The sequence below is a fragment of the Symphodus melops genome (assembly GCF_947650265.1).
Source record: "Symphodus melops genome assembly, chromosome: 18".
Classification (NCBI taxonomy): domain Eukaryota; kingdom Metazoa; phylum Chordata; class Actinopteri; order Labriformes; family Labridae; genus Symphodus; species Symphodus melops.
This window is the reverse complement of record NC_136708.1, coordinates 19,768,538-19,794,677: the sequence shown is the minus strand read 5'-3', so window position 1 is coordinate 19,794,677 and position 26,140 is coordinate 19,768,538. Positions and strand designations below refer to the sequence as shown.

Here is a 26,140-nt window from a genome sequence, read left to right as displayed (position 1 = left end):
GGCGTGTTTATTCAGTGTGCGTTTGATGTGAAATAGGCGAGGTGCAGTGAAACCTGCAGGGAGCCTCGACAGGAACTAAGAGGTAGTGTTCTCTCACTCGTGCGTAATATACACACATTCACACTGACAAACATGCACCCGCTGCCTGTAGACTCTCAGCAAAGGAGCACTGTTCAACACATTTACCATAAAGCATGCACAAAGTTATCTCTCTCTGTTAATGCCATTTAGCTGCAGTCCATGTTTCCAGGACGTGCACATATCAGCACAGTGTCAGTCATAAAGAGCAGAATCAGGACGAGGCTTTTTTCTTTTACAGCTTTCTGTTTTTCCTCGAGAACCATCATCAGCCGTGCAAGTTGTCATTAAAGAAGTAAAGAGTTACTTTACTTTGCATTAAGTCAGCTGAGTGGCAGGACGGCGTAGAGGGCGGGCTTACTGTGACGGGAGCAAAGCATGAAGAGGCTTCTTCACTGAGCCTTCATCCTTTCTAACAGTCTCTGTCAGTGTCATACTCCACTGCAATGTTGCATAAGAGTTGATTGACATTCGACCCCCCCCCCCCCCCCCCCAGTCACGGTGCTAGAGACCTGGGGACCCCCACTGTCCCTGGAGGTGGTCTTTGTGTCAGGCGATCCTCCATCCCTCCTCTTCATCCGCTCCAAAAACAACACGACTTTCTTTTCTCAGTCTAACGTGTCTTCACCCAACAACACGGATGTGACTACAATCATTACAAAGGTCCAGCCACGGCGTGCTTGCTGCTGCAGATGTGACGTATGTTGTATGAAACGTTTGAAGGATATCGTTTGATGATGGGCTGTGGAAGGGGCCGCTGCGGCTCAGCAGGTTATTTTCTAATCCGAAAACCCGCGATGCAATTATCTGATCCTCTCGCAACCGATTGTCGAAGACACTTCACACCTAATTGCTTGTGTGTAAGATGTGTGAAGAGTTTATTACATCTCAGCTTAAATGAGTTAAATGTAGCTTTTAATAAGAAACAGTTTGAGTGGTTGGATGAATATACATACATGCTACATAAATCAGTCCATAGACCATGTACCATTGTATTGGTCTGATATCAACCAAAGCAGGTGCATGAGGAGAAGGTAAAGTAAATATCAGCTGATTTCTCATTTTTATCAATCAGGCTGATGATGTCACAAACCAACACATCCCTCATAATGTACCGTCGCCTTCAATTTGAAATACAGTCTAATACACTTTTAACGTTTTTATTAAAACCTCACAATAATGGCTCTTTAGGAGGGAGCGTCGGGTGCTGACGATAACTTTTCATGTTCTCTCGTACAGACAGGTGAGCGCGGTGACATCATCAGCCTAATTGATGCAACGGTGTAATCAGCCGGGACACCTGCTCTTGTTTTTCCCCCCCCAACACCTGTACTTCCTCCTGCTCATCACCGCCATTTTGGGGTCAATTGTGGGAGTTAATTTCCCATTAATTCACATGTGGTCATTCTAAAATGATCTCCCCCTTTGTCTCCGTTATTCCCTCCCTTCTAACCCGTCGCAGTGATGAAAGAATTCATTTGAATAGACTTTTTTTTTTCGTTTTTAATTTTTTCAGTTTTAGGGCTTTTGAAAAACGGCCTCACAGAAAAACGAGAGCACATTTTTGAGCTTGCTGGATATTTGTTTGTCCGGAGATTAAATTAAGTCTCACAATGTGTCAACATTTTTAAAATGAATATTCAGACTGTCGACTTCTCACCAAAGTACAGCCGGCTACTTCTTTCCATTGTTGATTTTGATAAAAGAAATGTGACTCACAAGTAGCTAGCAGAAGGATAAATAGCCTTTCATTATGCAGAGATGGTTATCAGGATTACCATATTACTGGCAGCTTCAGAAAAACTTTCATGGCAGCACATGGGATGCCCGAGGACCCTCGAAGCCCGCTGACTGACTTCTTCCTGTGCTGCATCTCTTACTATAGTTGTCCATTAAATAACTGTGATTTAACAGCAGACCTGACTCCACCCAAAAGCTCCTCTCCTTTTCAGTGTTGCATCTCCTCTTTTCTCACCCATGAATCTCTCAGCTGCACATAATAAACCTTCAGCATGAAGCTCCATCAGTGGTTCACCTCGCCTTCTTTCATTCACCCTCCGTTCTTATTCCTGCTTCATTTTGAGCTGTCAGTCAGAAACCAGATGGACTCAGAGCTGGCAGGAGCTGTAGGTGCTTTTATGAGGCTGACGCTGTTACAATAGCTTTGAACCGAATAAGAACAAGTTTATAGCTCCAAGGAGGCAGCTGTTTAAAAACTACACTGAATCCTTTTCCTTTAAAATATATCCATACTCGCATCATAATTGTTGCTCCTTTGGGCTCTGAATGACCTAAAATGCAGACCTTTACAGCCCAGTAGTCCTTTAGCTACATTCTGAGGATATCACTATTATATCTTTTAGGTTTTAATGAATTCCAGGAGGACCTCCTTGACCTTTGTAAGAGGATGTAATTTGCTTGGTTACCTATAGAGGGTGCCCTTTGACCGTACAGTGTCAGACAAGCATGACCTGGCATTATCAGACCACACAGTACTCTGTAGTATCCGACTCAGTCCCAGTTTTACACACACACACACTCTCTCTCTAACCTTTCACAGCTCGGCCCCTCGTCGGCCCCTCGTCGGCCCCTCGTCGGCCCCTCGTCGGCCCCCCCTGCTCTCAGGATCAGGAGGAGAAGAAGTGAGGAGTGTTGAGCAGGAGAGTGATGAGCAGGGCGAGAGATTGGCTCGCTGGCACATGATTCAAAGATCATTCTGTCCCCCAGAAATAGCTCTCGAGTGAAGAAGGTCATCTGAGAACATTAATAAGTCATGACGGAGCAGCGGGCCGAACTTTCTGCACGCACACACGCGTGTGTGTAACGTCAGCGTGTTGTTTAAGGTGTTTGATTCTGTTTCATCTCACTTATAACGACATCTCCAAGCTCATTAGATTCCTTACCTACTGTTTGGTGCATTAGCTCATATTCAGTTGAATAAACCTGTCCCTATATGTAACCTGTGTGTGTGTTAAAGCCAGGTGAAGCTGAAATTTAAAGAACAGTGTCTGATAGCTCCTGCTTCAAAAGAAGCTTGTGTCGCATCTCTTATTATTTGAATGATTCAACATTCACTCAGTGTCACTCAGACATCCAAAGAATTCACTTCTGTCTGGAGGATTCTGCACGTAAACAGTTCGCAAACCGGCAGACAAACGTGACTCAACAACACTGGAGAAAATAAGTGAGTGTTCATGTTGTTTATTAAACCTTCATACACAGTTAAAACCATGTGTGTGTTTTTTTTAAGGTTTATTTTAGGGGTTTTGAGTGATGGCAGCGAGAGAGAGAAAGGGGTCAAAGGTCAGATTTGAACCTGGGCTCCCAGCTTATTGCTACCGAGGAGCATCCACTAACCACTAGGCCACTGGTGCCGCCTTATTCTGTTGTTTTATTAAGAAGACTTTTATTTAAGAGTCATACAATAATCCCCCCGTGTAGTCTGTGTTGCCGCTTTCTTCACGTATTCTGGAGGAGAAATCATATTTAATTTTATTCTTTATCAGGGAGAGGTGTCGTCTTTTCCAACAAGTTCCCAGCTGACTGAGCGAGAAGTTCACACAGTTCCTCTTTACGCTCCTGCGGCTCGGCGTGTCTTTTGTGCAGAGGCTGTTCTGCGTTTATCCCCAGTAAACACTCACTTTAATTTGACTGGGGACTCGGCATGGCACAAATGAAATCTACTCCCTGTGTGCGATCATTTATTCGAGAAGGACAGAGAGAGCAGCCGGTTAGAATAACGCGAGCGGATCGTAAATCTGCTGGCCAACCTGAGCGCAGAGCGGATAGCTGGTGTGAAACCAAAATGATGTCATCTCCGCCCTGACCTGTTCCTTTGTCCTTTGCCGTGTGTGCGGAGACTTCATCTGAAGCTGAAGGCTTTGGCAGGAGTGTGTGTGTGTACTCTGCAGACCTTTTCAGTTGTGATCACTCAATAGGCCAGAGCACCTGGACGGCACTAATAGATACAAGGCTGTAATTTGTCCTCCGAGGTAATCAGGCCTGAACGGGAAAAGAAGAAGATGAAGATAAAGGAAGGAGCCGGGGCGAGACTGTGGCTGAGGTTAGAGTCAAAACATATCTCGACTTAGTAAGTGAAGACGAGAGAGGAGGGAAAACAAGTCGCTCACGCCGGGGAGAGGAGGGAGAGGAGGGCTGCGGAACCTGAATAGAGAACACATCCTTTGTGTTCATCATGCGTGGACAGTAATAAGCCATTTTTCTTTTAATAAATGACCTCCGAGAGCTGCATTAATATCATCTTACCCACACAAGTGTCACCTCCTCTTTATCTCCTGCCAGCAAGAGGCACACAGGGAGGAAGTGGAATGAGACAAAGTGGAAGTGTTCATACTATCTGCAGTGAGAAGGATGAACGCGTCTACCTGCGGGTAATAAGAAATCTGGGATAAGAAAACATGATATCAGTAAGGAAATGTCCCCATCCATCAGATATCGTGTGACAGCCAGGAAATGAGTGACCATAGTGAACATTTGGAAGAGTTTCTAATATTACTATAAGACCCTGCAGCTGTAAGACTCCATGAGTGTGAACAAAAAGCCATCATCGTGCATGCTGTTTAAAATGATCTTTTCTTATATCTCACTATAACAAAGTCACTTACAAGTCCAAACCACTGTCCAGGGTACGATGACCTGCACTGCACCAACGTTATGTTGAAGGCAAGAAAAACAGTCCGTTAGAATTTAATGTAGAAGTATGGGACCTGCTTGATTGTTTATGATCCTGATACTAATTTAAGTGAAAACAAATTCATTTCAAATTTCCATCAAAATAATTTGTCGGCATTTAAAAAAAAACAAAAAAACAACTGTTTTTAAGAGATTAAGAATGACGTTTATTTGCAGAATGACTTCAGATTGTGATCTGGATAAACATGTTGAATGCTTACAATGCACAAAAGTGTGTGTGTGTGTGTGTGTGTGTGTGTGTGTGTGTGTGTGTGTGTGTGTGTGTGTGTGTGTGTGTGTGTGTGTGTGTGTGTGTGTGTGTGTGTGTGTGTGTGTGTGTGTGTGTGTGTGTGTGTGTGTGTGTGTGTGTGTGTGTGTGTGTGTGTGTGTGTGTGTGAGGACAAAAACATGTCCATGAGCAGACGGACATGGTCCTCCTCGTCCCCTCCTCAGGGGAAGTTGTCAGCATTGGTCCTGCAGTTTGTGGTATCTCTGCGCGGAGTCTCGGGGGGGGGGGGATTCCTCCCTGTCATGGCTCCCATTGTTTCTGTGATGTTCTCTTAATGCAACAACAACAACATCACTGTGAGTGTTCTCCTCCCCAGGCAGGCAGGCAGGCTGCACATCGTTACACACCTTCAACTCAGGATTTCTTTTAATGCATTTCCAACAGTGTGGCTGAAAAGCAGAAATGTATGTTCCTTTGTTTGTTATAGAGCTGTGTGCGGAGGAAGAAGAGCCGCCGAGTCGGACACTTTTGGTGAGCAGACCGAGGATCGACCGCGTACACGTGTGTTGTATGTATTTAGGAAGAGCAAACATTTCAGATTACAGCAGCCAAACTTTGAGTCACCTTTTTTTTTTTTTTTTAGCTGCTGCCTTCAGTGCTAAGTATAACCAGAAAACCCTGCAGGAGCACATAAGGAGATTTAGAGAAAAGTATTCACCCCACTTACTATAGAATATCTCAGTCATACTCAGTCATCAGACTGCTACCTCGGCACTTTGCATCTTCTTCTTTCTTATTGTAGATTCTGTGATGAACTGTAGCTTAATGTATTTTTCTACTACTTGAATTTCCCTCGGGATCAATGAAGCATCTATCTCTTCACAGATCGTGTTGTATGACTAAAACACACATTTATTCTCTTTGCACGACATTGACTTTGACATTGCACACGGCTCGACAGTTGATCCACGTGTGTGAGAGGCTCCGGGCTGATTGTGCTCAACGAGGATGCATGTTTTGTTTCTTCTCGAGGAGCGCTGAACTCGCTCCCTTCTGGGAGGGAGAGTTCTTTAAAAACGGTGAAACTCCTTCAAGTTTGGCAGTCGCAATAAACTTGATCGAGTCTCCCTCTCCTGTCCGAGCTCGTCGTCTTCATGGGTCAGCGGCGTGCAGAGTAAAAGGTGCAGATTACACTCAAATCAGGAGAACACTGCCAGGAGGAGGACGACTTTTTAGGCATGTTTATGCATGAACGCCATGAGTGCAGCATCTTTTGTGAATGAAACCTTGAGACGGAGCAGAGAGCGAGGGGAAAGGACGCACGTGCTTTGAGAGCTACGAATAGCTGCGATACAATTCTGAGTGAATTCACCCTGGAGCGGGAAAGTTGCGTGAACCAGCGGATTCATGAAAGTTGAAACAACAGGACACTTAACGGACACATTGAGGCCAAACAGGATGCCCAGAGGCGTGGTCTCATAATGTCAGAGCGCTGGATATCAAACGCAGCAGTGACGTGACGAGTGAAACAGAGAGAGAGAGAGAGAGAGAGAGAGAGAGAGAGAGAGGAATAATCAGGAGTTTTGTAACTCTTTTCTTTCTTTTTTTAAGAGTGACAGTAAGTCAGACTCAACTTTAAATGACTCTCTTCTCTCTTCAGTAAGTCCCCCCGTCTCAGATCGATACATTAGCTGGCTCGGGCTCGGTCAAAGCGGAACAAGAGGAGCCACAGTCGAAAGCTTGAGCCTGAGAGCCATTCAAGTAAGTTGCACTCTATTTCACCCTTCTCACAGCTTGTCCTCGCCTCTCTTTTTATTTTGGACGTCTGTTTCATTTTTCTTCTTCTTATACAGACCCCCCCCCCCCCCCCCTCTTTCTCTCTCCTTTTCCCTCTTCAGGTGCCTGCCTCTGTCTTCTACCCACATTCTTCCCCTCTTATTTTTCTCTTTTGATTTCCCACATCCCCTTCCTTCTAACGTTTATTTCCCTCTCCATATATTCCCTCTGTGTCCTCCACCCATGTGAGATCGGACATTTTCTTTCACGAGTGCACTCCATAAGTGGCACTGAAGGTGTGTGTGTGTGTGTGTGTGTGTGTGTGTGTGTGTGTGTGTGTGTGTGTGTGTGGAAGCCATCTCACAGTTGGCTCCATTCAAAACAATATTCAGCAGCAGAGTCATTTCATCAGTTTCTCTGCGGTCCAGAGGTCAACACTGATCCACCCGTTCTCCATCTCCCCAGCCTCCTCCTCGCCCTCTTTTTCATATGCTCTTTCACACCTTCATACCATGCCCTAATGCATTCATAGACACACCTACATGTCAACCTATGCAGTGTTAATGCAAGAGCATACTTTTCATTTTCACTTCAGGGAGGCATCTACTGGGACCTGCTCAAGACTTTAAAGCACGACTCATCACTCTGAGAACAAAGTGTTGAATATGCGATTCATTGGTCGGTTACCTTTGCGACCTTCACCTTTGATCTAGTAGGATGGAGAGCATGTTATTGTGGTTTACGATGGCGGCGTTAGAATTACAGTAGCTGTGGTCTTCAAAGACAAATTAACACACAAGAAGTCTCGACATCATCGAATCGTGACCCCAAGAATCGAATCGAATCAAACCGGGAGACACCCAAAGGTTCCCTGCCCTGTAGGTCTCTCAGTTCATAGACAGGAGGGGGAAGAGCAGACTAATGCTGGTCACTTTGTGTGACTTCTTTATATAACAGAAAAAATGCATATTGTCCCAAAAACATCGACCTGAAGCGAGACAAAAAAAACAGTCTCAGTGCTGCTTGTTTAATAAGACAGTCTTCCTCGCTCATTTTCTGCTGTTATTTCTTTGGAAATCTTCATCATCGTCAAGGCTGGCCTTTCAGCAGCCCCATTTTTAGTCTCCGTGCTGTTCCCTGGCTGCTGCAAAATGTCTTTCTCCGAAACATTCTCGTTCAAATCAATGCAAGCAATCTGGCCAGCTGATATTTTCTATTGACCTTTTAACAAGAGATTCATCACAGATCACTTTTCTCGCCCGGAATCACCCAAGGGAGCTCTCTGCGACGCAGCCCGTTTCTGTCCTAACAGCTGCTGTGATCATGATTAAAGCATGTCCAGCCTTTTTATCAAATGAAATACGACTCTGTCAGGCTGAATGGCGCCTGGACGTTTTCCCTGTGTGACGACTATAAACTGTTACAAAAAAACAAAAAAACAATATTGTAATCTGAACATTTTTTAAAGATTCTATCAGGTCTCATATTGGTTGTTTAAGACCAGTTTGAGGGGACTTTAGACATAAACACGGTGCACACTTGTTATATTTCTAACATCTCTAAAAAGTGACAGAAGTAGATTCTGAACAACTGTAAATTAAAAGGTAGGAACAAACCTTTTTATTTTAACCAATAATTATAAATATTATGATTCTACCGAGGTCTAACTATATGGCCAAACATTTCTTTCACAAATCCCCCATAATGCACCACAGTTGCAGTTCAAAGAGGCTTTTTGTCCACCGCGGTTCTCTTTGTGTACAACTTCCTTCGAGCACAGATGGATCTTATATGTCCGCTATCTGAAACATTGCTGTCCCACACACACGACTGTATATATGCTTTTCCTGACAGAACATATGTTAACTGTCACATCAACTCAGGGTCCGCAAACAGCGTGGAGATGTTTCACAAACACGACTTGTCTGATGTTATCAGCGTCTCGTGTTCAACCCGGGTCTTGTAGATATACTCTCCGTCAAAAAGCTTTATGGCAGAATACATGAATCCTACAAGCTGGTCATGTTTATCTCCTTGTCTGTAGGTACATAATCAGATAAGTGGCTGTCAGGTCAGAGCTGTGTGAGCGGAGGAGGAAGAGAGAGAGGAAGAAAGCAACACGAGGAGGAAGCTCGGGAGGGTTTAGTTTTTGCACTTTTCTTGTTTGGAGTGAGAGATGAAAGTGTGAGAAGTGGGAAGAGAATTAAAGTCCAGAGTGAATGAAGATCAACAGACATGCAGATTATGGAGAGTTAAAGGAGATGCTGTATAAGAGGGAAAATGAAGAGGGTGACAAAGATCCGTACAGTATTTATTTCAAGCTGATTTTGTGTTTTAATTTTCACTCTTTGGTGCACATCCGTCCAGGATAATGCAGGGATCGTTTATAGCTGTCAGTTTTAAATGCTTGAGAATAACAAGAGTGAACGCTGTCAGATGGGAACCCTTAGGGAGGGTTTCTACTGTCGTTGCAAAATTTGCCCATTTTGGGTCCAAAGTTTGCCAGTTCCCTCGCTCCCCTGTTGACAAGCAGCGCTCACACTACGTCAAACAAACTTTTTTTTTCGGGGGCCACAGTACAGATTGCTGAGTGTGAACTCTAAAAACGGTGGTCCTTATTTGGTTGTGCATTTATGGCATACATAAACCCCCCCCCCCCCCCACACTCCTTTTGTTGTTAAGTGGTAAATGGATGAAGAGAAGAAACGGAGAATTGAAAGCACAGGGAAGAGAAGCAGTGAGACACGAAGAAGAAGAAGCAGAGCGTAAGGAGTGACAGAAACTTAATGGTGGTAAATTGAAGGAGCGAGTCGGTAAAACAGCAAAAAGTAATATCGTAGAAAAGAGCAGAAGACCACCCTGAACAAAAGGTGGAAGAAGATGAGGAGGATGAATGTCCTGCCCCTCTCCTTCTTCTTCTCCACGAGGAGGTCAGCGCCATCATCATGGGAGGAGGAGAGCAAGGTTACACATATGAGGGAAGGAGCCTGCTCCATAATGGATTAATATAGACCCATAGCCGAGCCACTCCCTCCCCTCCTATCATTCCCCCCCCCCCCATCTCCCCTCCACCTCATCTCTCCATCTCCCAGACAGTCGTTCATCTTCCACCGTGTGCCGCCGCTCCCATTTGTTCTCCCCTGACATGGCCTTTTACCTCAGATCCAATTCCCACCATTTTAATCGAGACAAAATCACATTATGGGGGGGCTGCTGTTCCTGCTGGCCCGTCTGCACGCCTGTGTTTGTGTGTATTTATGTTGGTGTGTACCAACCTGCACATACTGCTGTCTGGATGTGTCTAATTTATTTCTTCATCTAATTGGACATCTGTAATGTGTGTGTGTTGTTTGTGTTTTTATTAGTGTGAACCTCATTAAACATCAGCACAAGTTACACAACATTTATTATATCAGGGTGGTCACAGTTTGTGTTAGTCTGTCCCTCTCATCCCTCTGTCTGTGTCTGTCCCTCTCATCCCTCTGTCTGTGTCTGTCCCTCCGTCCCTCTGTCTGTCTGTCCCTCCGTCTGTGTCTGTCCCTCTCATCCCTCTGTCCGTGTCTGTCCCTCCGTCCCTCTGTCTCTGTCTGTCCCCCTCGTCCCTCTGTCTATGTCTGTCCTTCTCGTCCCTCTGTCTGTGTCTGTCCCTCTCTTCCCTCTGTCTGTGTCTGTCCCTCTGTCTGTGTCTGTCCCTCTCGTCCCCGCTCCCTTCTTCAGTTTTGTACGGTTTGTATTTTGATTGGCCGGACCTAAGAGCTCTATAGGGGATACGGTTACTCCCCAAATTCATATTATTATATTAGATTTCTAATTATTTAACACATATTTGTGTATATATTTTAAAAGTAATTTTTGAATTATAAACACTAAATACACACAATGGGAATATTGCCCACACTGGGCGTAATATAAAAACTTAAAAAAAGAAACCAGTGTAGACCTTGAAGCTGGAGCTCGTAGGGTACGCTAAGAGCTGATGCTGGCTCGTTCTGACCTCAAATAGGATTTAGCTTCTCTGTGTGGTCCTCCCCCCTTTTTTTGTTCCTTGCATGTGTGTGATAAGTGTACGTCCACTCAAAGAGGGAGAGGGAGAGGGGGTGTGTTGTTGCTCTTTGAACGTGCTGAAGTTGCAGTCTACCTGCGTCCACGGTCAGGGAGGCTGTTGACACACACTCCTGCTCAAGCACGAAGAACACAGCTGTTAGCTTCATTAACAAACTGAGCCATAAGCTAAAAGGACACGAGCGGCGTTGTGTAATGTTGGTTGAGAGGCGGTGAATGATTGACAACAACTTAAGACTTTTCTAATTAGCCTATTTCACCAGAGTAAAGGTAGGAAGTAGATTGAGATACGCAAACACGAGCCAGATGTGGAAAAACAACATCCTGTGTGAGAGTTGGAGTCATATCATGTTATATCATCATAATGATTAGTTTAATACTTTACAACCTTTCATCCAAAGAGGTAGCAGTTTAGAAAACATCACCGTCTTTCTTCATTTTATTCATAAAGCATTTCTCTCTTTTTGCTCAAACATCCGTGGAAGCAGCAGCAGCAGCTAAATGAGTTCAGTCAGAAAGGTCTGTGATTATTTCTCATCCTTAATTACTGAGACTATCTCACGACGCTCACCCTCGCTCTTGGCTAGTCCAAACAATAGATAGAATCTATACTGAATAAAGGGCACACAGTGAACACTACCAGAGAAATGAGTGTCACCCTGTTGTGTTAACTCCTTGGATGTCTTGTGGCCCCTCTCTCTTCTCTCCGTGAGTTCAAAGCACTGATAACATCTGGATATTAAAAGAGAATGAAAAGGAGGCGTGATTACGGACAGAGGAGGCCAGTGTCCTCAAGCTGGGGTGCTCTGTCAGTGTGGGCGGGATACGTTTGTAATTGGAGAAGAGCTTTAAGCCTCGAGTTCAGATAAGAGGCGGTTATGTAAGATTAATTTAGCGATACAGCTCTTCAAGAAAATGGCTAAGATGGAAATTAAAAAGGGGAAAAATGTCCCAGAAATGTTTTATTTAACCAAAAATATGTCCCTAAAAATAGAAACCTTGTCTTCCTTGTTTCTGCTGTCTTTTGATATAAGGTCTTGCGTTTTGCAGTTAGAATGCACCAAAAACAAGGAATACAAATTCCTGAATTCCTTCCATAGATGCACCTTAACGTTTGGAAATACACTTTTTTTTTTGTAAAAATGAAGGTTTCAGTTTTCACCAAGCATTAAAAATGTTACACTTAAGGCGATATGCTGCCTCTAGTGGTTGTCTTTTAATATTGCATTTCGATTTAAAACATAAAAACAAAATAACTAAAACATCAAGGCAGTGGCAGAACAGAAAATCCAACGTTTTATTCAAAGGAGAGTTTTAGCTTTGAAAAGAGAAATGTTCCCTTTGTTTGTAGTTTGAAGAAAGCGTCCACAGTTTTTCATTTTAATATCAGCAGCTCATTCTTCTCTTCTCAGGGTAACTCTCTCACATATGTATATCTGCTGGCTTTATAATGGTATAATACTGTTTGTGTTTCAGTGTGTGTGTGTGTGTGTGTGTGTGTGTGTGTGTGCAGACAGAAGTGTGAGTGTGTTTAAAGTGGGTTTGCCATCAACTAGAGTGTGAGTATGAGGGTGTGTGAGAGAGAGAGAGAGGACGAGAGAGAAAGAGGCCTTTGGAGTATACTTGTCAGTGTTACAGTCTCTGATAATGGGTTTTTGTACAGGTGTGCATGTCGCTCATCTGTGTGCAGCGCGTGTCTGACAAATCTGTGAATGTCTCTCTCTCTCTCTCTCATTGTTTGTAATAACCAAACTAGAATGTAATTGTTGATGTGAGTAGCTCATTTCGGGTGTCTGCAGAGAGTTTATTTGTGAAGCCAGGACACAGGAAGCCTTGTTTAATATTAAAGTAGGAATACCTGCTCAGCAGCAGCAGGGTGCTACAAAGTGACTTCAAAAAGCTTTTTAGACGGTACAAATGTTAAAGTCTTAAAATGACCTTTTTAATTGTTTTATTTGTCAGGATATTATTGCAGTGTAGTCCTACACTTCAAGTAGGTGACATTGTAATCATCGAACTGATTTAGCCTGGGCTCGCTGTTTGCACCATTGTTGGTGTTTATGATGCTAAGCTCAGCCGAATGACTCGGCTCCTTCTACTTTTCTCAACCCACTAAACATAAACAAATAAGAGTGCTATCAATCTGTTTATTCAACCGTCTCTACGGTGTGAAGAGAAGCCCACGTCACATCATCTTAAATGCATACAGATTTGGGTGAAAGGGGTTATTTCACCCGAGGGCGTTCTCACATTAGGCGCGATTGTTTTTGTGCTTTGCCCACGCTGCCTCTCCTTCTCTCCGCTGGTCGACATTCACATTAGTCGATTGTTGTACACAGTCAGATAATGCAGTGCTCATGGTGGTACGTGTTCTGTGCAGCACAGAGGACAGTATGGACCTGTGCTGCGTGGATGATGAGGGTTTATGAAGCTGTGAAGGATTAGGTGATACATTTGTCCACCTCCTTGTTCGATATCTCGAGATCTTGTTCACGTGAACTTTGCCCAAGACCACCTAAAAGGAAGTGGACTTTGGGGTCAGGAGTACTCGGATCTGGGTCCCAAATGTAAAACCATGCTGTTCTAAGAGACTCAAGCTACATGGTTTCTGACTCCACTTCAGTACAACTGAACGTAACGGACTTCTGTTTGTGTGGATTAATAAATAATGATAAAGGATATAACGGGATCAATGGCCGCATGTTTATCCAGAGACAGAGTCTGCCTAATTTAAGATAATCCTCAGAACAGACTGTGGGCAGTTTCCATGATTGCTTTTTTTTTTTTTTTTTCTCTCTCTCACTGGTCCTTGAAATAGCTGTTGCATGTGTAATTGTTGAGATGTCTCTAAAATCTTTTAATCTCCATTCTTTTGTAGTGGCAGGACTCATCTCAGAGACAGAAGCAGCGTCTTAAGACCAGAACACACAAACAAGCATCAAAACTATCTGCATGGCTGCTGGATACTAGACCAAAGGGACATTTTGATTTTTTTTTTTTTTGCTCGTACTGTCTCTTTAAGGTTTTAGGAGAGTTGGACAGACGTGAGAAAAAACGAGTGTGTGCGTGCATCAGTGATGAAATAACAGCACTGCGTTTGGAGTTGAAGCAGGACGTTTTGCTTTGTGTGTCGGAAGGTGTGTGTGTGTGTGTGTGTGTGTGTGTTCTCGCCTGTTTCCTCCCTCTCATAACTGCGAGTGTATGTAAGCTATCTCTGTCTCTATCTGTGTGTTCGTGTGTGTGTGTGCGCTTGTGTCAGTACTCCAGGCCCTCCCACGAGGTGGCAATGAGAGTGAATGAGCACTTCCTCCCCCACAGTGTCCGAAGAGACTCGCATCTGTCAGTGTGATGCACTCTGCACTGGTACAAACTCCATTACCCAGTGTCCTGCTTCTCTGTCACTGTCAGGAACACCTCGTAGCACACACACACACACACCTGGCGTGGCGTGCACTCAAACACACACAGACACGGGGTCAGTTACAAACATGAACACGTTGACTACATATACACAGTAACTATAACATAGTAAGATTAAGATGACTTTCTATCTGTCTCACTCTCTCACTCATTCATTTACGTGATACACACACACACACACACACACACACACACGCACACACACAATTTACTCCCACACAAAACCTTGATGAGTGGGCATTCAAGCCCCTCTCTCCCTCTCCATTTATTTCCAGTAGGGCTCCTCATAATGGCCGCACAAGCTCTGAGAGCTTTTCTACAGCTACTCATGTGCCTCTTTCATTGATGAACACCCAACTCGCTCAGTTTTTAAAAGCTCAAATGTAGATATTTTTCACCTTCAACGAGTTTAAAAGTCCTTTATGTTTAAACGCAACAAGGTTAAAACGAACGCAAAACGTGATTCTCGTCATGAAGGTCATCAGCCGGGCAGCGAACAGTAAGACAGAAGAGATTTCTTTCAGACGTTGTCGAGGAATTAATTCAAGACGAGCTTACTCTAAGTGCTCGTTTTATGTTGCTTATATCTTGTTGTTCTTTGTAGTACAGGTGTTATCACTCACTGGTGTCGGATGTGTTGACTGAAACCAGTTTGGTTTCACCATGGTCTGCAACGCACACGTCTAGATGTACTTATTCTTTTGTAAATTGATTAAGGCTCTTGACAGTGGATATTATCCAGCGATTATAGCCAATAGGTCCTGGATTGTGTGTTACTCTTCTGAGTGTCTGCGCAGAAACCACCAGAGTCAGAATCAGATTGGATGACATTTTTCAAAGGTTAGCTCTCCTTTTATTCAGCTGCAGCTCCTTTCTGTGTCCTCATACCTAGAAAACAAAATAAGAAGACTGACAATATCTTAAAAAAACAAAAAACAACAACCAGTCTGTTGGAAAAAAGAATATCGGAGGGTTAACTGGGGAAACACCGGGTTTACATATGTGGTTGGATTTGATCCGAGCCAAACTTCTTGTTTGGACTTAGAAATATTTGATGGTCGGGGAAAAGGAAGGTTTTGTTTCCTCAGTGAAAGAATGACTTTACGTTCACAGAGCAAATGTTGGACATGAACTTCGGCCTATTCCGTATTCAACAGTTTCACCCGAATCTAACTCTGTCTCGTCTTAATTTATCCTTTCTCACCCTTTCTAAAAGTCACCTGACTTCCTCATCCTCTGTTGGTTCCATTAAAAGCACCAAGGCCCCTAAAAACACATTAATATGGGCTCCCTGCACAGACGACCTACATAGCTGCATTCATAAGAGGACAGTCTCATTTGAGATCACAGTGAATCTAATACAGTGACACCAAAACAAGACGGTTACTTTAAAAACAAGACAGTTACTTTAAAAACAAGACAGTTACTTTAAAAACAAGACGGTTACTTTAAAAACAAGACAGTTACTTTAAAATCAAGACGGTTACTTTAAAATCAAGATGGCTACTTTACGCCACGAGAAAAAGTCATTTGTGAGATAAGTGGACTGTAGCGTTATTTTTAAACTTCTTATGTCGGCCTCTATTGTCTTCCTTTTCTCAATTTAATAACCACCGTATTCCTCTACGGCACTTCAGATAAGTGTGAGTGTGCTGAATTACACTGAATTAACAAGCTGAGTGAAAAGGAGCGTGATACTCATGCTCTTCCTCTCTCTGCACATGTCCTTTTAAAATCTATTGAACAGAGATGATCAGGATAATGACAATCACCTGATTAAATACTTTGTTTCTCCCAAAGGTGTTTGTAGAGGTTTTTTTTTTTTTTTTATAAACTAGTTTACATCAGAGAGGGGATGCTACACTTTTTAAATTCGAATTATATTCGACATTCGAAATGAATCAAAATGATGTGCCACACACAACCCCTCAAAAATAGATAAATACAATTTGTTGTAAAATAGTCACTGAATGACCAGTTCATGTAGTTACATCTTCAATCCAGTTGAATCTTCTTTCACTACGTTCACAACTTTCAGTAAAAATCTACAGAGCAGCTTTTTTTCGTGAATCAATCTCTTTTATGTGGATGCAATATATTTCTCTCTTTTAAAACAGCCTGCTTTTAATAAGCCAAATGTTAGATGTTGGACCCTATAAAATGTTTAGTTTAAAACCTGCTGTCAGTTTTATCATCTTCCACTAATATCTTTGTGTGATCTTTGGTTGATGTTGCAAACATTAAAGACACCGATCACAACTAATTCCTGTTCCTGCTTTGACATTTCCATGACGGTTATTAGTTGGAGAGCGAGAACAACAGAAAGTCAGTGGAGCACACTCCCATAGCGGAGGACTTTGGCTGACATTGAAACAGAGCGGTGTGAAAGTACAGTTGCTGAGCTTCACCGTCCGGCTAATCTGCCTTTCATGCTCATTTCACTAAAAAGACTTCTGACTTTGATGGAGGATCTTATTTAGACCAATTTACTAAACAGAGAGTCAGTGTTGGAGGCCGGGCTGAAGGACGCTCAACAAACAGTGTTTATTCAGACGCTGTTGTGAATATAAGATGAAGAACACAAGTCGAAATCCCAATCACAAGTTAGCATGATTTAGCGTGACTTCGCTAACTTTCCCTGTCTGTTCTTAATGAAAAATTAAAAGCACACGTGGGAACGAGGGGCCTCTTCTATCCTCCTGCTGAGATCAGACTTTTAAAATTTAAGCTGTGGGATGATCTCCGCTGCTTCCTCCCTCCCTCTTTAGCCTGTTTATGTCATGACCTATTTGCAGTGATGATCAGTGACTCCGCGTGAGCGATTCATCTGCCTCAGCTCTGAAACTACAAAGCAGTATTATCTGACACCTGCTGGGCCTGTTGTCCACACGCGCGCACACAGACACACACACAAACACACACACACACACACACACACACACACACACACACACACACACACACACAGAACATGACACACCCTCTTGTTATTATACAAGAACATGAATGCATTCATAAAGGTGACACCAGATAAATAAATATTACATGCAGAAACTGTACAAAAGTTGTGGGTATGCACACACACACACACACACACATACACACACACACACACACACACACACACACACACACACACGCACACACTTGTTGTCCACTGAGCAGTAGGTTGACAGAAACACATTGATCCTGCCTTACACTTCAGGGAGGAGTGGTCATTCATCAGCCTGACCTCGTTGTGGGAAAGACACACTTAATACAATATATCCTGCATTGAACAGGGAACAGAGCGCGCGCGCGCACACACACACACACACACACACACACACACGCACACACAGTGCTACACACATGCACAAGGTTTAGTGCGAATGTTAGCGTCACAGTGAAGTCAGAGGCTTTTCAACCACTAGCACACATTAACGTCAGTATAGCAGATGTTATGTCATGAAAACGTTGGTTGTCATGCTCGTCGCTAACGAAACGATTAAAAATGTGTGCACTATGAAGTCTAAATGTTCCCTTATGGCGCCCTGATATTTAAAAAATCTTGGATCAGATTTCTGTGAAGTGTTGTTTTGAATCTCCTTGTGTATTCATGCAGCCCAAACATCCCCTTATGAATATGTTGCCCTGACAGACCAAACCCAGGGCAAAGTGAGTCTGCAAAACACTACACTACAGCTCTAAAAGCTTTAAGAGGAACTTCACAGATTTTATACATCAAAGTGTGTTTACACTTGGATATCACTTATATAAAGCGTTTTGTGCTTTGCTTCAGAGGGAACTGCACAAAATCTGAATTAATTGCTGTAAGGGATATCACTCGAGTTGAGAAATCTCGGGGTGTGCAGACCTCTGCATCCTGCTCCTCGTCTCCGCCTGAAGCTAAAGAAATGCTAACCCATGCTTGGTAATGTAGTCAACTGACTAGACCCGACCGATTAATTGCTAAAGTCCCACATCAGTCAGGACCTGTGAGTGACTCTGTTGCTTCAATATGGATTCTGTCTTCGTCCATTTTGAGTCCAACGCGGTCACATGAGTGTAAGCGGTTATATTCAAGAGCAACCGTTTTGTGTGAGTTAAACACAGCCCCCGATCGACGCCTGGATTTTAGCAGCTGGATGAGCGATTAAATCAAACTCTACTAGTACGAGTGGACAAAGGAGGATTTTGAAAAAAAGTGAGAGGAGCTAAAGTTAGGGTCTGAAATACACACCATCACACTGTTCAGTTATGGCTTTGTGTCTCTCTCTCTCTCTCTCTCTCTCTCTCTCTCTCTCTCTCTCTCTCTCTCTCTCTCTCTCTCTCTCTCTCTCTCTCTCTCTCTCTCTCTGTATTCAGCCCCTCTCTTGCTCATCCTGAATACAGCAGCTTACATTCATGATGTTGGCGTCACTGGGATGAGACACTTCATTGTCCTCTCGCCAGCGTTCATCGCCATGTTCCCATCTTTATTCATTTATGCCTGTTCCCTATCTTCCCTCAAGATGGGTATTAATACTTATAAGGTGATGAGGTGCAAATGTGTTGATGTACAGAGCGAGCGAGAGAGAGAGAGAGAGAGAGAGAGAGAGAGAGAGAGAGAGAGAGAGAGAGAGACGGGCGGGCAGTGAACTGGTCCAGCTTATTGGATGTGGAGAGGGAGACAGTGATTGACTGGGAGAACATTTTAGAGAGTCAGAGGGAGAGAACGGGGGATGAGGGATGGATGGAGGGCGGAGGAGAGGAGGAGAGATCAACATGGCACTAATTGTTCCCTCTGCACTCCTACTGAGCCTCGACCAGCAATTTATCACCGCTCCGCAATCGGTCCAGCGTAGACACTTTGGCAAATGAGGCCCTCCTTTCACTCTCCCCTCAAAGACAGCAGCAACATGCAGTTGTGTGTGTGTGTGTTGGGTCCAGAGAGGAAGACAGATCGTGCATATGTGTGTGTGTGTGTGTGAGACATATGATAGCATGTTTGTCGGTGGATGAGTTTGTCCCCCCCCCCTCCCTCCACCAATAGACGAATAAAAATCCAAACACATTTTTCATTTTCTTCTCGTTTGGGGCCCCACCATCAATCAGCCGTGCTAAATCAAACGTAAAATCATCGGGGAGAGCTTTCTGCATGATGCTGACGCTGATACGCACTGTTGTATGAAAGGCAAGCAGACATCACATGGGGCATTAAGCTCTGAGCCATGACACTGTAAAACACGGCCTTGAACCTGATTGCCTTTATTAAGCACCAGTAAGGAAGCGTTCTAATAAGCAAGTGAATAATTAGCTTAGCACCAGTCTGGGGCTGCAAGCTGTGAACGTCTGGGGAAATGACAAAGTGACAGGAAAAATGCTGATCAGCTTTAAGTGCTGCTGCCACAACTTGACAACCAGGACAGCTGCTTTTAACCTGAAATGTTTCTCAGGAAGTCAATGACCTTAAAGCATCTTAATGTCAGAGGTTTGGTATAATACTCCATAATAAACACTTAAATCAGCTTTTAAAAAAATATTTAAAAAAAATTCTGTAATTTATTTTGACGAGTATTTCCATCCAGTAAGCAGGCAAAGTGACTTTATGGATTTTTTTATTCAGAACACAAACTACACATGCAGGCAGACTGAAGTAATGAGCTGTTTCCATTTGTTTGTGCTAAGAATACAAAATAGTGAGAAAAAAGACAGAGCAGTTTTTTTTTTATATTTCCAGTTTTCATAACGTGATCGACAAAAAAAAATCTGCTGTCCTTGAGAGTTCTAATCAGTGTCAAAAACATCCTAAATATCTTCAATATCAAAACCATCATCATCAGTTTATTCGATCTCGATTTCAAGATGCATCACGATGAGTTGCACCGACAGCCTCAGTCCATCGGCTCGCCTTTTCTGCCTTTTAGAATGAAAGGGAGCTGCCCATCAAAAAATATGGCAAAACAGGAAGAGGAACATTGGGTACATGACATAATACAAAGACAAGAAAAAATCAGCTGAAGCACAAATGTGAAGATGAACACCACACGGAGCAGCAACAACTCCAGCCTGGAGCTTGTAAAGGGATCTTCAGTAAACACAACATAAGCCTGATGGAATGAGTTGCTCAATGACAACAGCACAGGTCATGTAAGTTTACCCTTCTATATGAGAAATGCATTTTCACACTTGTGTAAGCACTCCGCTGTACAGCGTTAGTGACTCAGCCACTCAAAAGCCGGCGCTGAATCTTACTCTCAAGAGCCCACAATTAGACCTCGCCCTCTCACACGCATGCTTGTATCTACATCACAACATGCCTCTGTGCATGCGACCCCGTGGAAAATCCTTTTTTTTTTTTTTTTCTTTTCATCAACTCGACATTAAGCGCACTCCCTCCTGAGAGCGCACCTTAATTTCATTTTCACCGTCCTAAATTAATCACGGCACACACAGAGAGAGGAGATTGTTTGTTTATTTATTTATTCATCTCCTCAACATGCGAGGAATTACATTAGAAAGGGGGGGATGAGGTGGCGTCCCCATGGGAGCCTTTTCTTCCAATAGACAGCGTAATCATAATTCCCTTCAGGAAACTTCGAGAGAGACAAAAAACGTGTACTGATGAACGTGAGTGAATTATGTGCACATTTAATTACATGCACGTGCTGCCATTATCTGCAGTTAAAGTGGGGAACGTATAGACAAGAATGCCTGGTGAAAGCTACAGTGGCATCATGGGAAAAAAAAAAAAGAAGAGTGGGAAGCTCATATAGACGTTCCCTGGAGACTGTGTTTCCCTTTAAGTCTCCTGATGGGGCTGAAAATCACACTGAGTCTATAGTGGAAGTCATTATTGAAAGGTAGAGTCTCCCTGATGCCTGAGCCATACAGGAGAGAATGTAAATGACTGTGTGTGTGCGCTCAGGCGAGCATGCTGCATATCTGTGTGAAGCCTCCATGTGTATGCAGATGAATCAATAATGCTTTGTGAGTTGATGCTGTGTGTGTGTGTGTGTGTGTGTGTGTGAGAGGATGTAGCGCTTGCCTTTGGCGCATCGAGCTGGAGGGGAGGACATTGAGCTTACCGGACCAACTGATCTCCCGTTCCCATAATCCACTTTGTCTTTCCTCCTTGGTGTGATCGCGAGCCTTTGCCAAGGCGTGTCGACCTCGGTGCTGCTTTGTTCCCGCCTGTCAGAAATGTCTGTTTTAGTGTTGATTTATGTCTCTATTTGTCTCGTTGTGCCAATATTACCAAGTCAGTGCCTCGTAGCTCTATAAGCGTCACATTGTGTGGAGCATCAGGGTTTTTTTCTGGCTGTCTTTGCTGGTTGCAATGAAACTATTTTCATGATAATTTAGTCCTTCCTGTGATAACTTGCCTTTTATTTCTCGTCCAAAAACTTCGCCTGCAGCTTCCTCAGGTTCACCCAGCTCATAATGTAGATTATCGAAGTTGTTATTCAATTAACCGTGTTGTTTAGAGGCCAGAACGAAGAGAAAAATGGCCAATATAAAAGTACATGGGCCTTAGATTGCATGCTTTATTCTCAGTTTGGTTTCAGGACGAGTATGGAACAAGTAAACCTTTGCCACACAACACAGAATTTAGATTTAACCTGCAATGTGCCGTCCTCGATGAGCTTTTAAAATACATCAAAATACTTTTTTTAATATCTGCAAGTAAAAGAATAGACGTCTTATTTTTGTACTTTGTCTTTATCTCATTAGTTGTAGTTTATTAAAGGATAGGAGTTAAGGATAATTAGGGACCCAGCTGATGTGAGCGCTGGCGGGTGAGTTGGAGCTGTTTGTCAGGAGGCTTTTTAAAGCAGGAAATGAGTTGACAGAATAAAGTATAATGACTTGAAGAAAAAGATCAACCTTTCAGTCATTACGCACGTCTTTATCATCGACTGAACCGTGAAAATCTGCCAAAGTGTTCAAAGATTTCCAACGTTTCCACTTTTTTAATAAAAAAATAAAAAAAACACAAACAGAGAAGAAAAGCGAATTTAAGACTGAAGACCAGATGAGAGGACTTGTTGAGGCACACTTTTTCTTTTTTCTTTTTTTTTTTGCAGTGTATGTGCGGCGGTATCCTTGACGTGCCCTTGAGTTTAACAGTGATGAGGTAGATTTATGAGCGCCTCTCAGGCACACGGCCGAGGCTATCATGTCATAAATTAGCGGCTGGTCACACAAGAAGAGATGATGCTGTGAGGGGAGCGGGGGGGCGGAGGGGGGGGGGAGTGGGCTTTGTGTACACATGCTGTTGGTTTATCATAATCACGTCTTTATCCACCTGCTCCACTTGTCCTGCCATTCTGTCTCCCCCGCCCTGACTCTCCTCGTCCTTGGTTTTTATCACTTGCTATCAGGGCTTCTCTCCTTTCTCTTCCCCCTTCATCCCTTCTTTCCGCCTCTGCACCTTCACCCTCCTCCTCCTCACCTTCACCCTCCTCCTCCTCCTCCTCCTCCACCTCCTCCCCTCTGACCCCTCCTGTCCTTTCAGCTCGGTGTTTGAAGGTGTTTTTTGTCCAAAGATGAAGCTCCAGTGTTGACCCGTCTCACCTGAAGGCTCTTTAACGGCTTTGTCAGCGCTACATACGGCTGCCGAAAAAAAAGCTGAACGGGGAGCCGGGGAAAAGACGGAGGAAGTGAAGATGAAAGGAAAGCGAAAGGTTGAGGGGAACAAAATGTAAAGGGAGGAAAGGTATTGGCATGCGGTTGCATCAGTTTGCGCTTAAACGAGCGCGTATATGATGTGTGTGATGATTTAGGGAAACGGCAGCAGCAGCAGCAGCAGCAGCAGGGGATTGATGCGGTATGCCGAGGCTCTATTTGTATTTGGCAACCTACAATAGATAAAGCAAATGTAGCGTGCCATCACACACTCTGAAGTCAGGAGGGTTAAATGTAATAAGCAGCCCCACAGTGAGGCTACACAAAGATGAAACCATTTCCAACACGCAACAGCACTACTTAAAAAATAATCCTGAAATCCTCATCCTGTGATTGTTTTGTTCCTCGTCCCGTCTTTCTGTGCTCACATGCAGCTGAGTTTGAGCCCTGCCTTGCTTTTATTAAAGCTTTTTAGCTCAGGAGTGCGAAGTGTGTGTGTGTGTGCGTGAGACCATAAATACGATAACATAATAATAACTTTAATAGTGAATTTAAAGCAAGTGAGGCAGAGGTGCACCTTTTATCGTGTTTTCATTGTGTTTGCCTTCCTACAGTTGGATAGATTCACCTTTTTGTTTCCACTTTGTGTTTCCCCCTTTTTTTCTCACCATTCTTCCACATCTCTCCTCTTTCTCTTTCTTCCGCTCCCTCCTCTTTTTCTTTCTTCTTCGTCTACTCTCCCCATCGCTCCGCCAGCTGTAAGAGATAATTATTTCCAAACAAGCGGTCCGCTGGGTGAGGCTGTATTATCCAAAGCTGCCTTCATTAAAAAGTCCCACAGCTGCGAGGACATCTTCGCACTGCGGTGACAGAAAAGATGGCAACGAATAAAAAAAAAAAAAAAAAAAAAAAAAAAAGGAAACCTGCCGGAGCTGGGACTTGATTTTGTCCCGAATGAGGCTGCAACATTAAAACGGAGCAGGACAAAACAAAGACATAAATGGTAGTTAATCAGGTGCAGTGGCTTGGCATATGGCACACGTGTCTCTAATGGGAGCCATCAATACTTTGAGGCATTGTTGATGTCCTTCATCTCCCGTAATCGTTCCAAATGCCCTTGTGTGCTCGCTCCAATTACACTCAAACGCACACAAACGCATGCCTGCTTGTAAAGCAGCACAGATACAACCCATTCTGCAGGTAGATTTATGACAAATCCAATACGACAAGATAAAATGTAAATTTGTATATCGGAGCCTGGCCTGCGGACACGTTTACACATAAACACACACGCATGCACACACAGACGGGCACACATGCTCACGTCCAAGAGAGCAGCAAGAGGAGCGAGCTATTTACATAATAGAGTTGGACAATGCAGAGCGTAAAGGTAATGCATTCCTGTCTTATGTCAGCATAACCTCACATGCAGCATGAGTCGGTGACACGGGGAAAAAGATTGGCATGTCTGAATCAATTTGGATGAAGGGAAGTCTGCGTGGGGTTTACCATGGAGCAGAGCAGGGGCACCTACTAAACGACTGTGCGTGTGGATTTTTAACACCAGCTCCTTGCTAAACATTGCAATTATTACACATGTATTGTTACCTTACAGATGAACAAGAAACAGTTTTGATGCTACGGCAATCAAGCAAAAAACTACATGTTGCAATTCTGCTTTTTTTTTAGCCACTAGGGGGCAGCTGTAACAAGCTTTACCCACAGTGATAATAAAGAAGAGGAACAAATAAAGGATTGTCTTTTATTTTGAGTCGTGTCGTCCCCACCTGATGAACTGAAATATTCATGGTTTTAGTTGAATTAAAACATTTTAAGTCCATGTCACTTTTAAATAAGGTGTTTACACAGCGATGGTTTAACATATCGCCCACTCACCAAAGCGCTCCAATTTTGTCATTTTTCTGCACCTTTCAATGTCTGGTTGATCAATGTGCAAAATAACTGGATCGTTTCTGGTATCATCATTTGTTGATTATTGAAATCTGAACATATATTTTAATGGTGCATTTAAAAAAACTACGTTGTTCTAATGTTTTCCTCAGACGACCTTGTGTCCACATTTCTCAAGGACACTGGCAGCGTGCATGGACTAAGCAGAAGCAGACCAGCCAACAGTAAAATCCATTGTATCCTCTGGACTTTGTTGGCAGTTTTCAATGACAAACCCAAGGTCATCTCCTGCCCTGAGATCTGACGGGGTCAAAATCTTCAGAAGGGAAGAAGAAAACGTCAGAAGCTCAAGGAAGCAGATTTAGCTGAATGTGCAAAACCCCAGAATCAGGATCGGCGGTTTTATCAAGGACGATGACTGTGGCTGCAAGAAGATACATATATAATACACAGCATTATTTAATCCCTGGTTATAGTGGACTACATACAAATAATGCAGCCTGAAGAATCTCATAAGTAATAAAAGAGATTTGTCTGTCCTCAGATTTGATTTTCAGAGGAACGAGTACGACGGCTAATCAGAACTCCAATAGTGAGGCACAAAATGACTTTGACCCTATGCAAACCATTAAAATGGTTTCATTTGCATATTAGTCATTTTGTTCAAACAGAAGGATAAAAATTAACCACAAACCAGCAGACACAGGGGAACGTGACCTGGCAGTGAACCTGAAATATTCTTTGTTATGTAAATGTTGGGAGGGTAAGATAGACATGCACTGCTGTTCCAAGTAGCGTTCAAGTGTCTCCATAAATTTCTTACTCAGTGAAGTTTCCCAACAACAAGATTTAGCAAAATCTTACCCAGCTTTTTTTAAGGAATGCAAAAAGTTCAGCATTGCTGTTAAACTTAATGGAAAGTCTCCAGTACCATCCACTGCTGTGTAACAAAAGTTAACTTGAGGTCACACTTTATTTAACCTATTGATTTACATTCCTGATGGTAGGTCAGAAAACTGTTTGCTGGTTTTGGCCGAAATGCAGCATTCTCATCAAGATGGAAGTGGGAATAATAATTCTACGACCAGTCCTGCACTCTAAAATATCAACAAGACAAGAATTATCACAACATCCTCGAGCCCTCAGAGTGTGCGTAATGAAAGTCGTGTTCAGTGTGTGTTTGTGTTTTTTCCCGATCTCTCTCTCCCAATCCTCCCCCTCCTTCTTCCTCTTCAGACAACAGAGACTGCAGATGACAAGAGGAGAGAGAGTAAGATGTCAGGTAGTGTTGGTGGTGGGTGAGGTGTGGAGGGGAGGGGAGGGGAGGATAGGGGAGGTAGGAGTCAACAAGACAAAAAACATGGGAGGGGGGGAGAGATGGGT

General features: G+C 43.4%; 1 long non-coding RNA gene across 1 annotated transcript in view; it reads left to right on the top strand.

Annotated features, from left to right (window-relative positions):
- LOC306839638 overlaps positions 1-25,405 on the top strand; it is a 39,448-nt gene extending 14,043 nt beyond the window's left edge. The window contains exon 2 of the long non-coding RNA XR_013781225.1: positions 24,910-25,405. This is a non-coding gene — a long non-coding RNA (uncharacterized lncRNA). The remainder of the gene's footprint in view (positions 1-24,909) is intronic.
- Positions 25,406-26,140: the final 735 nt, after the last annotated feature.